Source organism: Ictalurus furcatus, chromosome 15 (assembly GCF_023375685.1).
Source record: "Ictalurus furcatus strain D&B chromosome 15, Billie_1.0, whole genome shotgun sequence".
Classification (NCBI taxonomy): Eukaryota; Metazoa; Chordata; class Actinopteri; order Siluriformes; family Ictaluridae; genus Ictalurus; species Ictalurus furcatus.
Genome location: NC_071269.1, coordinates 19695947 through 19710146, shown reverse-complemented (window position 1 = coordinate 19710146; position 14200 = coordinate 19695947). Strand labels below are relative to the sequence as shown.

The window sequence follows — 14200 nt, the reverse complement described above, 5'->3', positions numbered from 1 at the left end:
AAACCAAACCAAAAAAAGTCTCTTTCTATTACAAATCTGCAATACATTTGACTCATTTGAAATATGTTCACATCATATCCAGTTTTACCACCATTCCATCTGTGAAGACAAAATATGGTCCAGGACAACAGTACAACATACAGTACAAGACAAGACACCATATTTGATGGATCCAGAGAGTACATTACCATATAACATCAGTATGATCAGTAATTCAGTTGGATTGGTAGCTCACAGTGTGATGATGGCTTAATTTGAGAGGAAGGCATACAGGGAGATCAGGTCACTTCCTGCCAGCATCTCTGCAAGGAGGAGTAGGAGGAGGAGGTGGAGGCTGCTGGGCCGGGGCCCTAACCACGAGCTTGGGGACTCCCATCGCCACTTAGCATGCGCCATGCTTGTTAACCTCAATTTTCTGCCCATTCGCAGGGACAGGCCTACCTTCCACTAGCTCTTGGCAGACATCTCGTCTAGGAGGGAGCTTCCTCCTGCCCCCCACCAGGGCCTGACCACCAATGCGCAGCAAGACAGCAGGATGAGGAGGGGTTTAAGGCCCAGCAAAATCTCCCCACTCATCCCTTAACCCCACCTTTCTCTCTCGGAGTCTCTTCCGCTCCAGGTGCCTCCATGGCAGCCGTTACCCACGGAGACCTACCTCTTCCTATTTACTTAAGACAGCGAAGCAGTATGGTTGGAAAAGCAGGGAAGCAGGGGGTCTATTCCTGCAGCCAGCAGGAGTAGTAGTGGGATTAATATCTTTACTTTGGAGTCAGAAAACAAATATAGGTTATAACAATCTCTGGAAAGAGCAAAGAGCGCCACAACGCTTTAAATTTTAGTCCATAACAATAACTAAATAAATTATGTTTCAAAGCATTGCAGATTTCTAACGAAGTGTGACAGAACGCTATTGTATACAGGACTGAGAGGTAAACTCTCACTCAGAGGTAAAATGGAGTCACACATTGCACTTGCTGAACATTGAGTACTCCTGGGCTTTCAGCCCTTAATTAATCCAGGCCTCTGGGTATCATGATGCGACTGGGCTGCTCCTCTGCATGTGTGACTCAATTAAGCTGTGTTGTGAAGCAGAGGTGCAACTTCAATGCTGCTCCGAGTCTCCGCTATTGTACCGTCGGCTTTTGTGTTGTGTGAGAACCAAGACGATCATAAACACGCTCATATCTTCATCTGCTTCAGTGGCATTGTATAATGCACGCTCCCCCGCTGATTTATTAAACAGATTATTTGCCTGTATTGAAAAATGCTATTATAGCGGAAACTTGCCTCGCTTTTGGACGGCAATGTTAAGAAAACCTTTCAAGTGAACAGCAAATACACAAGATGGCTAACAAATTCTTTAAATAAATGAATGCTGATTAGCAATAGGGGATGCAGAGTAGTTGACTAATATATTCACAAGTCTGCGCTGACGAGATGTTCGGGGCGATAGGAAAAACAGTGAGGCAGATAGTAAAGATAGCAGCTAAATATACTTTCCTTCAAAATGAAATAAATCTTGAAAAAAACCTTTGCACTGGGGTACTTTGGAATGCCCAGAGCTGAGTGAAAGAGAGCTTTCAGAGCCGTGGGTTACACATCGCTATCCAATCCCACTCAGCTAGTTAGGAGTCAGATTAGCAGCACATGCCAGCTCAAGGACGCTAATCCAGACTCATTTTTGGACACTGCTGGGACTAGAGTTAAACATGCCAGAAAACCCTCTCAAATGATTTCATTTCGATGCTAACAGTTTAACCTAAAAAGCATTTAAGCTAGAGATTTCATTCGTACCCTGTGTATGGCTATAATGTAAAAGTGCGGTTTGATGCGTCCTTTGTTGCACAAATAATCAACTAGTTGAAAAGTCTTTTTTTTTTTTTTTACTGGTCGTAAAGAAAATTTGTAGTAATTCCCACAAGGTAACAATGGATTTTGAAAAATCCTGCAAGTGGACCCATGCACTTAAAGCAACTTAAAGGTGAGTAAAACTCACCTTGTTGTGTCCAGCTGGACTGAGCTCTGTCTGTCGATCACTTCCTCCTCTTCTCTTCCAGTCTCTCTTCATGCAGAAACGCGCCACACACTTACATCTCTGCCAGCTGATCCCTAAAGGTACACCATACATAACAGAACCGTCACACGCAATCTTTTCTATTGGATTCATTTTTTTCCGAAGTTCTCAAAGCAAATACAACATAGACAAATCAGCATTCGGTTCACGTGACAGCTTTTATATATCATTTTATATTAGTTTTGTCAATGGCTTGTTTTTACACTGGATTTTTACGAACAGCGCTGCTTTCGACGGCACAATAACCGCTTTCATTTCATTGTAAAATCCGCCAAAAGCCCAATTAGATGTTTAGAGAGAAAAATACGACTTTCAATTTACCAAAACAAACCACTCAGTAAGTTAATAAAAAGACATTATCATCCATCTTGTGCTCTTATTAGATTGTGCATTTCTGCATGCAACCCTTTCAAAGGGAAAACAGGGGGCTTCTGGCTTTCTGAAAAAAAGAAAAAAAAAGCCGTAAAAGAGCATTCAGCAGTCTGAGAAGCTTACTGACAAAGACAGTCAGAGTGATAAAAAGGAATTATATAGCCTTTTAGAGACATCTCATGGCTGAAAACCCACTTGGGTTGGTTTTTTTTTTTTTTTTCCTGAAGCAGGAAGTGTCTGTCTAAGTAGACTACCATTTACAGACATCTTCATCTATGTACTACTGAAACAACGCAGCTCTTATTCTCTCATATAAAGTTCTTCTGAGAGTCGACTGAATTAGTATATCCTCAAGGGAAAACTAATTTGCCATTCATCTCTCCTTTGCCAAGGGCTCTCCAGAAACACAACTGGTCACATTCACATTAGGATGGATGTCAGGCAGAGTCTTTTTCCCCAAAATCACGGTATGGTATAAGACATCATTGGCATCTGCATGCTCTTGCGGCAAAGCCAGATATTCTAGGAAACATGTTCTATCTTGTAGAAGAGGCAGCATGTACAGTACTATAGTGCGTGCATTAGTCCTTAAAACAATTGTCCTTGGTAACTCCTACCACCATCATGCTAACACTGCCATGCCGATATAGTATAAGCTAATTTGCGAATACTTTCTTTAAGTCACATCAGGGCTGAAAACAACATCATAAAAAGACCACCTTAATGACCACACATTCCTCTTTTATACCGGATAAATAACCAAAACCATAATAAATAAAAGAAATTATTATAGCCGCTAATTACAATGCTAATTATATTGCTAATTAGCTCAGCGTGATGTATGCCGCCATAACGGTTCACACAGAAAGGGCAAGAACAAAGTCAAAATGGACGTCTGAGATGCATGAGCACACCGTGTGTTGGGGTTTTAAAATGGCATTAGTGCTGAATGACAATCCTTCCATGTCAGTACGACGTAACGCTTCTAGCTTTAATCTGATTTCTGATTTTTTTTTAAATTGTTTCTTGAAATATAGTCTGCGTTTTGCGCTGCATCATTAGACAGTAAAACCCGGAGAGGTTGTCCAAACGAAACTTTAATTATTGTCATAAGTATGAATCATCTTGTTTCCCTCCTTAAATCAAGAGCTTTATCTCTCCAGGTGCGAATTCTACAGAAATAAAAATGTAATGTCTAGGAATTTAATCCTAATTATTAACAAATAGGTACAGTCATCTCTTCGAATCATCTGTGCTTAAACTTGGTATCTGATGTAAACACTGTTTCAGACATTCACACGAGGAGTGAGCAATATTACAAAAATATCCTATCGTGATCCTCGAAGACATTTCCACTACACAACAGGTATCACAATATGCATTTTCTAAGAAACTTCCAGAAAAACAGTAATGTTGCGTTAAGTAAAAAAAAAAAAAGATGGTGTGAAAATGAAGTTTGATGATACTTTTACTGTCTTCAAAAATATTATATTTAACACTGAAACATTTTGGGGAAAAATTTTATATAAATAAAAAACAGACTCAATTTCTGGGAAAAACTCAGACATTTCTATTCTTGTGGGTACATTCGGTAAGATATACGAAGATAAAAAATACACACACACACACACACACACACTGTGCATAGACGATAAACAAGTGTCACTGCTGTCTTTGATCAAACGAAGCAGCTTTATTTGCCTATACACTGCATTGCAGTGGTTCTGACGACCTACAGAAAGAAAGAAAAAAGAACCATAACGTCTTTTATAGAGAACGCTGCCAAGTGTAATTCACCTGAATCCAGTTAAAGCAAAATGGAGTGAAGAATAAAAAGCACACCAGACACAAGAAGAATGGCATATTCACCGCATGTTTAGTGACTGTCTGGTTGGATCTGGAAAAAAAAAAAAACGATGATTATATAGGAGCAAGGGTTGATGTGTCGCAACATGAAATGTTTTTGCTGCATTTCTTAAGCATGAACTCACAAACTGCAAATAAGCACACACCCAGAAGGCAATTTTGGGGGGAAAAGAAACGTAAAGAAATGGCCTGCTATGAAACATAATAGATGTGAAATACAGCCATTTTTAATTATATAAATAATAACCCCCCCGCACACACGCAGCTGTGTTAAAAGGCACTAACAATACAACTCAAGGACTAAGCTAATAAAACACTCACTGCTCACTGTTTGCTTTCAGTATAGGATTGTTCATCATACGTACATGTACAATCCCTTTTTCTGACACAACAATCATTTCACACATGATACTACGAGACATTTGTCAATAATCCTCTCTAATTTCAGCTATATCATCTCAGATTTCAGTTCCTGATAATGAATCAGTTACAAAAAATGCTAGTTCAGTAGGATAAAGTGTAGTGTGTCAATCAGACAACTCAAGTCAATCCAAAAAACTACCTAGTTTTGTGGCTGACGTGTTATTTACCTAAAAAACAGTCATATCAGCTAATTGGAGGGTGTATGTTTGCAATGGCTTGTGTTTAGTTCCGTGTTCAGTGGTTACATCAGGAACCTTATCTGAATCTGAATGTCTGTAATGTTCTACTGAAAAAAATCATATTTGTTAGAACAATAACATAAGCCAAAATTTTTTTATATATAAAACTAAACTGAAATGAGAGATGATTATCTGAGCCAAAAATAAATAAATAAAAGCATTAAAACATCCATAACATGATACACAATTGACATTCATTTTACTTGCAAGGGATGGGACAGACAGACAGTTAGACAGACAGACTAATAAAAACGATGGTTGGACGGACAGGTAGATGGACAAATAGATGGACAGACAGCCAGACAGATAGACAGACAGAGAGAGAACGGCAAATGGATGGACATGAAAATAGACAAACATGCAAACTGATAGATAAATGGACTGACAGACAGATGACCAGACAAAACAGACAGGGAAAAAGAAAGAAAGACAGCCAGAGACACAGATAGATGGTCAGACAGATATACAGATGGAGACAGATGGACGGGTGGACAGACAGACGGATAGATGGACAGAGAGACGTACGAACAGGCAGGCTGATGGATGACAGACAGACATATGGACAGGTAGATAGACAGATGGGCTGAGAGACAGACACATGGACAGACAGACCTATAGACATATGGACAGATGAACAGATGGACACAAGCATGGACAGACAGAAAGACAGACGGATAAATAGATAGACAGATAGATAGATAGACAGACAGACAGACAGACAGATAGATAGATAGACAGATAGATAGACAGATAGATAGATAGACAGATAGATAGATAGATAGACAGACAGACAGACAGATACATAGATAGATAGATAGATAGATAGACAGACAGATAGATAGATAGATAGACAGACAGACAGACAGATAGACAGACAGGCAGACAGGCAGACAGACAGACAGATAGATAGATAGATAGATTTGTTGCACTCCTAAATAGTAGTAGTAGTAGTCACTAAATTATATGCTTTAACATATATAATTAAACAACTTGCTGGATGTTTAAAGAGTTGAGTCGAGCACTAAATTCCGATACACCAACTTGTTATTAATGAATTGATTACAATGTAAATTGCACAACTTCGTATTTTAAAGTGTATTTTTGAAGGCTTTCTATGAACTTTAGTTTGTGCGTAGTTGCTGTTAGAATTATGTGATACACAGGCAAAAGCAAGGCCATGAAACAGCGCAAGTCATGTCAAGGAAATTGCTCTTCAAACCGAAGATAGAGCCAGAAGTTAAATTCCAGCCACAGTAAGTTACTGTGCACCCGGCCAATTAGTAGACATTGATGTTTTTATTATCTCTCTCTCTCTCTCTTTCTCTCTCTCTCATTTTGTTTTTTTTTCTACTAATACTGTGCCCCACCTGTGGCAAATAAAAATAGTTTGGTCACAAATGCTGAGTGCTTATCACAGATGTGCAGATTCCTTTTAACTGCACTCAGCATCAACCAGATTTATTACCGATCATCAAGTGTTCGCTAACACCGAAACCAGCAGCACTTCATGGCATCGAGATCTTTTCTCAATAGTTTGGAGATTAGTCATTTAGTGTGTGTTAAACATAACCAATTCTAACTAACAGCAGATCTGAGAAACGAATGATCAAGCTTCAATCTCGCTCTTCCCAGATGTAATGTGATCTTTCATTCTTTTTATCTATTAATGATTTCAAAGGCCTCCAACCAGTATTGCTTTTATTCAGTGAAATAAAACCCAGCTGCTCCCTTTGTAGTGTGTGTGTGTGTGTGTGTGTGTGTGTGTTCTGGATGCACTTCTGGTCTGGGATGGGACGGGACAGTGTGAGGGGTGAAGGGGTTATTTGAGGGTAGTTGAGTCATGTTTAGTTAGAAAAATGATTCAGACTGTAATTGTATATATGGAAGTTTCTGTGTGGAAATTGTATGTGTGTGTGGGTGTGTGTGTGTGTGTGTGTGTGTGTGTGTGTGTATGAAATATGTATTTTATATATAGAGAGAGAGATAGAGAGAGAGAGAGAGAGAGAGAGTACACATATATGGAATTTAATGGAAATTTATATTTAATTTTAGATGTATGAAAACCTTTAAGAGCAAGGACAGTTAAAGAAAATGTTAAAGAAACTTAAAGAACAAGGAGCGGAAGATCGTTCTCACAGTGATCTCATGGACTTGTTGATTATGTATGCGAAGGCGGCCTCTGTTTTGTGTTTTTGTTTTTATTGTAAAATTTACACCCATGATTGATATAAACCACGACTGCCCAGAAAGCAATAAAAATCTAACTGTTCATTTCATTTTAAACCATACTGTCCATTAAGGATATGTTTGATAATAAGGAACATTTTTTAATCAAGCCTTTCATGTGGATGAGTTGACATCTGAGTGGTCTCTCAGTCTGGTCCACAATATTGCTGCAGCTATAATATAATATAATATAATATAATATAATATAATATAATATAAAAAGGCCAGACTCTGGTATACCACACCTCCCACCCCCACAGAAAAAGAAGCTTTGAAGCAGGCCATGACTTCCTAAACATATGGCTCGATGATGAAGGTCAGCCAATAATCTGTAAAATCTCAGCTGAGGTCGTATTTTAATAAAATGTGCAAATATTGTGTAAAACAGAGGCGGTTTGGAACAGCTGGTCCAATTATTATGAAAAAACGGATGAGTCAGTGTTCTGTCTGCCTCGGCTTAAGAAGACAATTTCAATAAAACAAAGACATATTTTACTCAACCAGAAGAACGCATGAGTAAATCCAGTTTCCCAAGTCATTACAATTTAGATTTGAGGGACAAAATCCTTATTAAATGTAATGTAGAATAAACATAAAACATATATAATATGGAATAAAGGGGTTAATCTTAGACAGAACGTCAAAGAATGGAGTGATGAATAAAATGAATCTACATTATATTGTTCTTTAGATGTTCTGTTAACTTATTCGTACTCATTTCATTCTTACTCATACTCCATTGGCAGATCATTTCGCTTATTCAAGTGTTTATTTCTAGAAAGAAAGATGATCTGCCAATAGAATAAGACAATAAGCTTGAAAATGAGTCAATATGTCTAGAAATAGGATTAATGGTCTTATAGTATCTTTACAGTAATCTCATAATGAGAGACATTAGATAACTTTTCTATTTATTGAAGATATCTGCACTTGATAAGTCTAAAAAGCTCAAAAAATCCTCAAACACTCTCTCTATCGTTCTCTCTCGTACACATTTAGCGTGATGTGACATGAGCCTGAGCCTTGTTCTCCAATGCTCCTGTTCTGGAGCTGCTGATCTCACCATGTCGCCTGTCCAGCGTCACTCCAGAAGCATTATAAAGTACCTTTAAAGTGAGTGTGTGAGCGATGTTGCCCCTCCCCGCCCCCAACCGCTCCACTGTGTTAATTAGACCAGACCGGACCGACCCGGCCCTACTGCCGCTACTGTAAATCCTGCGTCTCGCTCCTGCCCTGGCTCGGGTAATTAATAAAAGCCCCATTACATGCCTGGTGCCCGTTGTTTGCTATTTCAACACCCCATTTGTGCCACGATTACAGTCATTATCAGTCACCGCCATTAATTCAGCCACCAATGCCAGAACTGCATACTAATAAATTTGTCTCTAAAAATGTTTTTTTTTCACCTTTCAAGGAGTTGGGAGCATTGGAGCCAGGCCAGGAAGTGCCACTCCTGATTAGGGGGTTTCTCCTGCCTCTGAAAGGCACTCTTTGAATAGTGACTGCTGCATCTTTGGAGATAGTTTAACTTTCCCCCCCTTTGATTATTCTCTTCCGCACTAAAATGAATCTTTATTAGGCTTAAATCTTAAATAAAATGAAATTAGCAGAGTGCAAAATATTGCCTTCTCTTTTTTTTCCTCCACCATATTCCCTGGTGCCTCCATGCAAATTATAATGCTTATTTATGTAAATGAGGTGTCGTCTTTAATTAGTTTTGCTTGAAGGCATTAAAATACATGTATTCTCTCCCCAAATTTTATTTGTTTTGTTGCTCTCTCCAGTCAAGTTCAAAATGACTGATTATGCCAGCTAAAAAGCTTTATTAATTTCATAATTTTTGTTTCCCCCCCACCCCACCTCTCTTTTCAGAGCATTATCTTCTCCACCCACGGTGTAAGTGCAGTGCTGGGTGTTAAGTATGGAGTCAGGTAATGGAGATTTTTCTTTTCCTCCTCAGGCTGTGAAGTGAAACATCTGCATTGAACCTGCTTACTGAGTTTACACTGAAAACCCTACACTTAACCTGTGCCTGGTTCTGTATATGCTATATATCCATGTATACAGTTGCAATCAAAATTATTCAACCCCCATTGCAAATCAGGTTTATTGTCAAAATGTACAGACTTTCAGCTGTTTGCAACGAACAAATCAAACAAAAGCAATTGGAATGGTTTAACACAATGAATTCTTCAAGTGGTTTCCCCAAATTCAACTGAAAATGCAACTTATAGTGACTTCTCCAGTTTCAGCATTATTCAACCCCTTCATGGCAAGCGTCTTTAGTACTTAGTAGAGCACGCTTTTACTGTTATGAGCTGCTGTAATGAAATGAATAGCCAGACACCAGCTTCTAGGGCATTCCTGAAGAATCTAAGCCCATTCCTCATGAACAATGGCCTCCAGTTCAGTAATATTCTTGGGTTTTTGTGCTGCAACCGCCTTCTTGAAATCCCACCAGAGATTTTCTATGGGGTTCAAGTCAGGTGACTGTGATGGCCCTGTAGAATCTTCCAGGACTTCTTCTGCAACCAAGCCTTGGTGGAATTTGAGGTATGCTTGGGATCATCTTCTTTGTCTTTGTAGGCATTAAAGAAAAGTACCATCAAAGTCAGTTTAAGGTTTTTTGTTTATTTTACTACTGTTTGTTACAGTTGGTTAGCTAAATTATATATCTAGACACGCATCGTGTATCGTAGAAATGTCCTCAAGAATCATGATAAGATATTTTTGTCATATCGCCCAGCCCTAGCCCTGAGATGCTTTTCTGTTGGTTGTAAAGAGTTATTTGGATTACCGTAGCCTTCCTTTCAGCTCAGACCTCTCTCATCAACAAGGTGTTTCCGCCCACAGAACTGCCAACAACCTGGATGGGTTTTGTTTTTTACACAATACTGTGGGATTAAAATCCCAGGAATCTGAATACTCAAGCAGCCCATCTACAAACATGCCACAGTCAAAGTCACCGAGATCACATTTTTCCCCATTCTGACGTTTGATGTGAACATTAACTGAAGCTCTTCATGTGTATCTGCATAATTTTATGCAGTGTGCTGCTGCCACATGATTGGTTGATTGGATAATTGCATGGGGTACAGGTGTTCCTATTAAAGTGCCCAGTGAGCGTATACATTTCAATTGAGACCTGACTAGCTTGTGTCTTGGAATCCTTGTTTCCTGTCTCTACAGAGACAAATATACGCGCACACACACACACACACACACACTTGGCAGAATGAAACTGCACAATGCACTCCCCCTCAGCGCCACCTTCGCAACTTAACAAAGTGCGTGCAGTGTGTCATCAATCAAATGCTAATACCAATGTAAATTCCGACAGCCTGTCAGCTTTCACTGCTCGCGTCCAAACTGAAGTGCGATGCCCTCTTAAACGACTTTCAGGCGCCTTGTTGCCTTATTTTAATATTTGTTTAAAAGGATTTTCAGCGTTACAGTAAATCTCTCGCTCGACACCATTTTTATGCATTTACCAGTGATTTACAGCCCGAATGCTGAACGGCTATCCAGCATCCTGCACGCCGCAGCTCAGAGTCACGGCCGAGTGTGCCAGAGCCGACGCAGTCACCCAGAAATACACGCTGTTATACGCTGTACTTGGCCATGAGACATGAGAGGTGGGGAAAAAAACCTATTTTATTATTGTTTACTATCACATCAATATTCAGTGTCCTCAACAGCCTGAAAGGGCTGAAATAGCATATTCGACAAAGTTAAGTTATCCTCATAATAAACACACACACACACACACACACACACACACACACTTCACTGTACCCCCTGCACCATGATTTATGGAAAGGAAGCTAAAGCCATTATAGCATTTTTATTATTATTGTTCTTTCAAGGCTAATGCAACAATAGATTTTTGCATGATTGATGCTTCACACTAAACATTACAGGATTCCATTAACTTAGCGAAGAGAAGCTAAATGGCACGAGTTTGATTATTGTTGCACAGCTTTCTCGCTTTTTTTCTTGATTAAAACAAAAAGCATATCCATATCAATTTCCGATATGAATTCACGCTGCTTAGATCTCACTTCAAAGCCAGCGTAAATTCATCTGGCCGTCCACGCAACTGCTGGTAATTGAGCTGATCACATAAATCAGTTAGTCACTGGAAGCCACTTCTAAAACGGAAAAAAAAAGAAGGAAAAAAATCCTTCGTGGCGGAAGCGAACTATGACAAAAACGGTCGTTTGTGGAGCGCTTACATTAAATCAAGTGACTTTGAAACTGTACACACATGGCCTAGTACCGTGGGAGGGTTTTAAAAAAAAAAAAGAAAGGAAAAAAAAGCCTCCATTTTGCCAGGCTCCCCCTTCGTATACTCCAAAAATCTTTAAAACTCTTTGCTCTTTTGTGGGAGGGAGTGTGGCAGCAATATGCTGCAACTTCAATCAGCATGGAGGAAATTCCACTTGTAATAAGAAGGAACTGGTTTTAATCGCAAGCTCTGCATCCGTGTGCCGTGGCCATGGGCCTGGACTCACACGGCCCAACGTATGACATCCATTTCTCTCCACGAACAAATCTGTGAGCAAAATGCTCCTGGCGCAGGACTGCCTGCCTAATTGAGACCTTATGCGTGGCCCTCATGGGAATGGTAGCGGTTACGACCCGGATGAAAGACGTTCTCTTGCCTCTCTCTCTCTCTCTCTCTCTCTCTGTTCAGCGTGTGTCATAGTCTTCGCAGGAAATGAGTACAGAGCAACTCTCCTCATTCGTGCTGTATGTAAAGCAACGGTTCCCAAACCTGGTCCTGGAGATCTTACTGTTTTCCTCACTCAAATACACCCTGAATACAGGAGGAGCTGTAAATTAGCTGATTACTTGGATTAGATTATGTAGGGTAGGTGTAGGAACTAGTGATATAAAGTATCGTATAGTCATACTTCAACTGTATATTTGACACCACTATAAGAAAAGTACCTTTTTTTAATAAAAATAAATTATATATAGATCCATCACAATTGCTCCATTATTGCATAGAAACCTCTTGAATCTTGATTTTTTTATTATTATTATTATTATTTACACTTCGTTTATACTCATCAAGGTTAAACTTATCAATTAGATCACTTCTTTTCTTATTCTAAGTTAGCAAAGGTTCGGACTTTCATCAAATCAGAACTGTTTTAATCAGGAATTTCTTTAATATGTTTTGCATATGTTTATGTGATATAGTACTTTATTCCTCTTATACCACAGTAATTAGGCAAAACTAACAACGTTTAATTATTTAAATTTTATGTCATGTTATGTCATGAAAAGAGTTAGTTCCTGTCATCCCTTACAAGATGGCATACAGTATGTAAACAGGTGGTCAATGTGTAAATCAGCCACTCTTTTTTCTTGTTCTGGAAGTTACTAAGACAAAAAAATTGTAGCTTATCCTGTTTCCGAGAAACCACAAAGCTCTCCATCCTTAAAGACTTTTTCATGTCAGAAAACTTACCAAAAAAAAAAAGTTACAGCTTTACCTCTGACATTTACAAAGTGCGGACACTGGAGACTCCTTCCAAAAATTTGACAGTTATACAAGTTCTATAATTGTTACCTATAGACATTGTTATAGTTGTTACTACAGAAGCAATAACATATTACAATGGGTGCATCATAATATTAACGTGTTTTCTGCATGTTTTTCTCCATGTACACACACCTTCGTTACCAATGTATTCGCAACATCGCACAAATCTGTATTTTTCGTTTAAAACGCAAACGAGCTGTTCGTGATCTTTATCATCATCAAACTGAACACTAAGTACATACAACGCCATCCATTAATAGATTAAACAATAAAGACAATTTTTCACAGCCTTCTTTGCTCATATTTACCAAAGCTGCCAGTAAATATGAGCAAAGAAGACTGTGAAAAATTGTCTTTATTGTTTAATCTTTTATTTTAAAAAATAATAGATGAGGAGATACGCCAGAACGCCCACCACACACCAGCTATTAGTGGAGAGGAGAGATTGATCCAGCCAATTCAGGAATGGAGATTATAAGGGGCCCAATGGGGGAATTTCGCCAGGACACCGGGGTATATCCCTACTCTTTTACGATAACTGTCCTGGGATTTTTGATGACCACAGTGAGTCAGGACCTCGGTTTAACATCTCATCTGAAAGACGGTGCTGTTTTTACAGTGTAGTGTCTCTGTCACTACACTTAGGCCCCACAAAGACCACAGGGAGAGCCTCACTAATACCACTTCCAGCAGCAAACTTAGTTTTCTGCCGGAGGTCTCCCATCCAGGTACTGGCCAGGCTCAACCCTGCTTAGCTTCAGTGGGAAACTAGGCGAAAACTGCAGGGAGATATGGCTCTGGTAAAACTGAAGATAGTTGAGTTTGGATGAGAGTAAAGGCTTTTTTCTCGAAACCCTTGCAAAAAACTTGTGGTTATGAAGGTAACTTCGTATTGTAGTTTTGGAGACTTTCTGACCCCAAGATGCAACAAACTTCAGCAATTCTCCAGCTGTGATCCTTGGAGATTTTTTTGGCCACTCGAACCCTCCTCTTCACAATGCACTGAGACAATATAGACACACTTCCAATTCCAGGTTATATTATGACATTTCCAGTTGACTGGAACTTCTTAATTATTGCCCTGATGGTGGAAATGGGCATTTTCAATGCTTGTGCTATTTTCTCATAGCCACTTCCCATTTTGTGAAGCTCAACAACCTTTTGCCGCACGTCACAGCTATATTCCTTGATCTTACCCATTGTGATCAATGACTAAGGGAATTTGGCCTATGTGTTACCTCATATTTATACCCCTGTGAAACAGGAAGTCATGGTTGAACAATTTCCTGTTCCTTGTCACCCAGGTGTACTAAAAAATGTGAAATACCAATGGGAATATACTTCAAATAAATTTTTCTCTTATGAATTCGTAGGGGTGCCAATAATTGTTGCACACCTATATTTGACAAAGATATTTTATTTTGGATAAACCTGTGTTGTGGTTGC

At 39.2% G+C, this 14200-nt stretch overlaps 1 long non-coding RNA gene across 1 annotated transcript in view; it reads right to left on the bottom strand.

Annotated features, from left to right (window-relative positions):
- Positions 1 to 14200, bottom strand: part of LOC128619313 (uncharacterized) — a 105127-nt gene that overhangs the window by 60394 nt on the left and 30533 nt on the right. The window contains exon 3 of the long non-coding RNA XR_008387919.1: positions 1997 to 2109. This is a non-coding gene — a long non-coding RNA (uncharacterized LOC128619313). The remainder of the gene's footprint in view (positions 1 to 1996; positions 2110 to 14200) is intronic.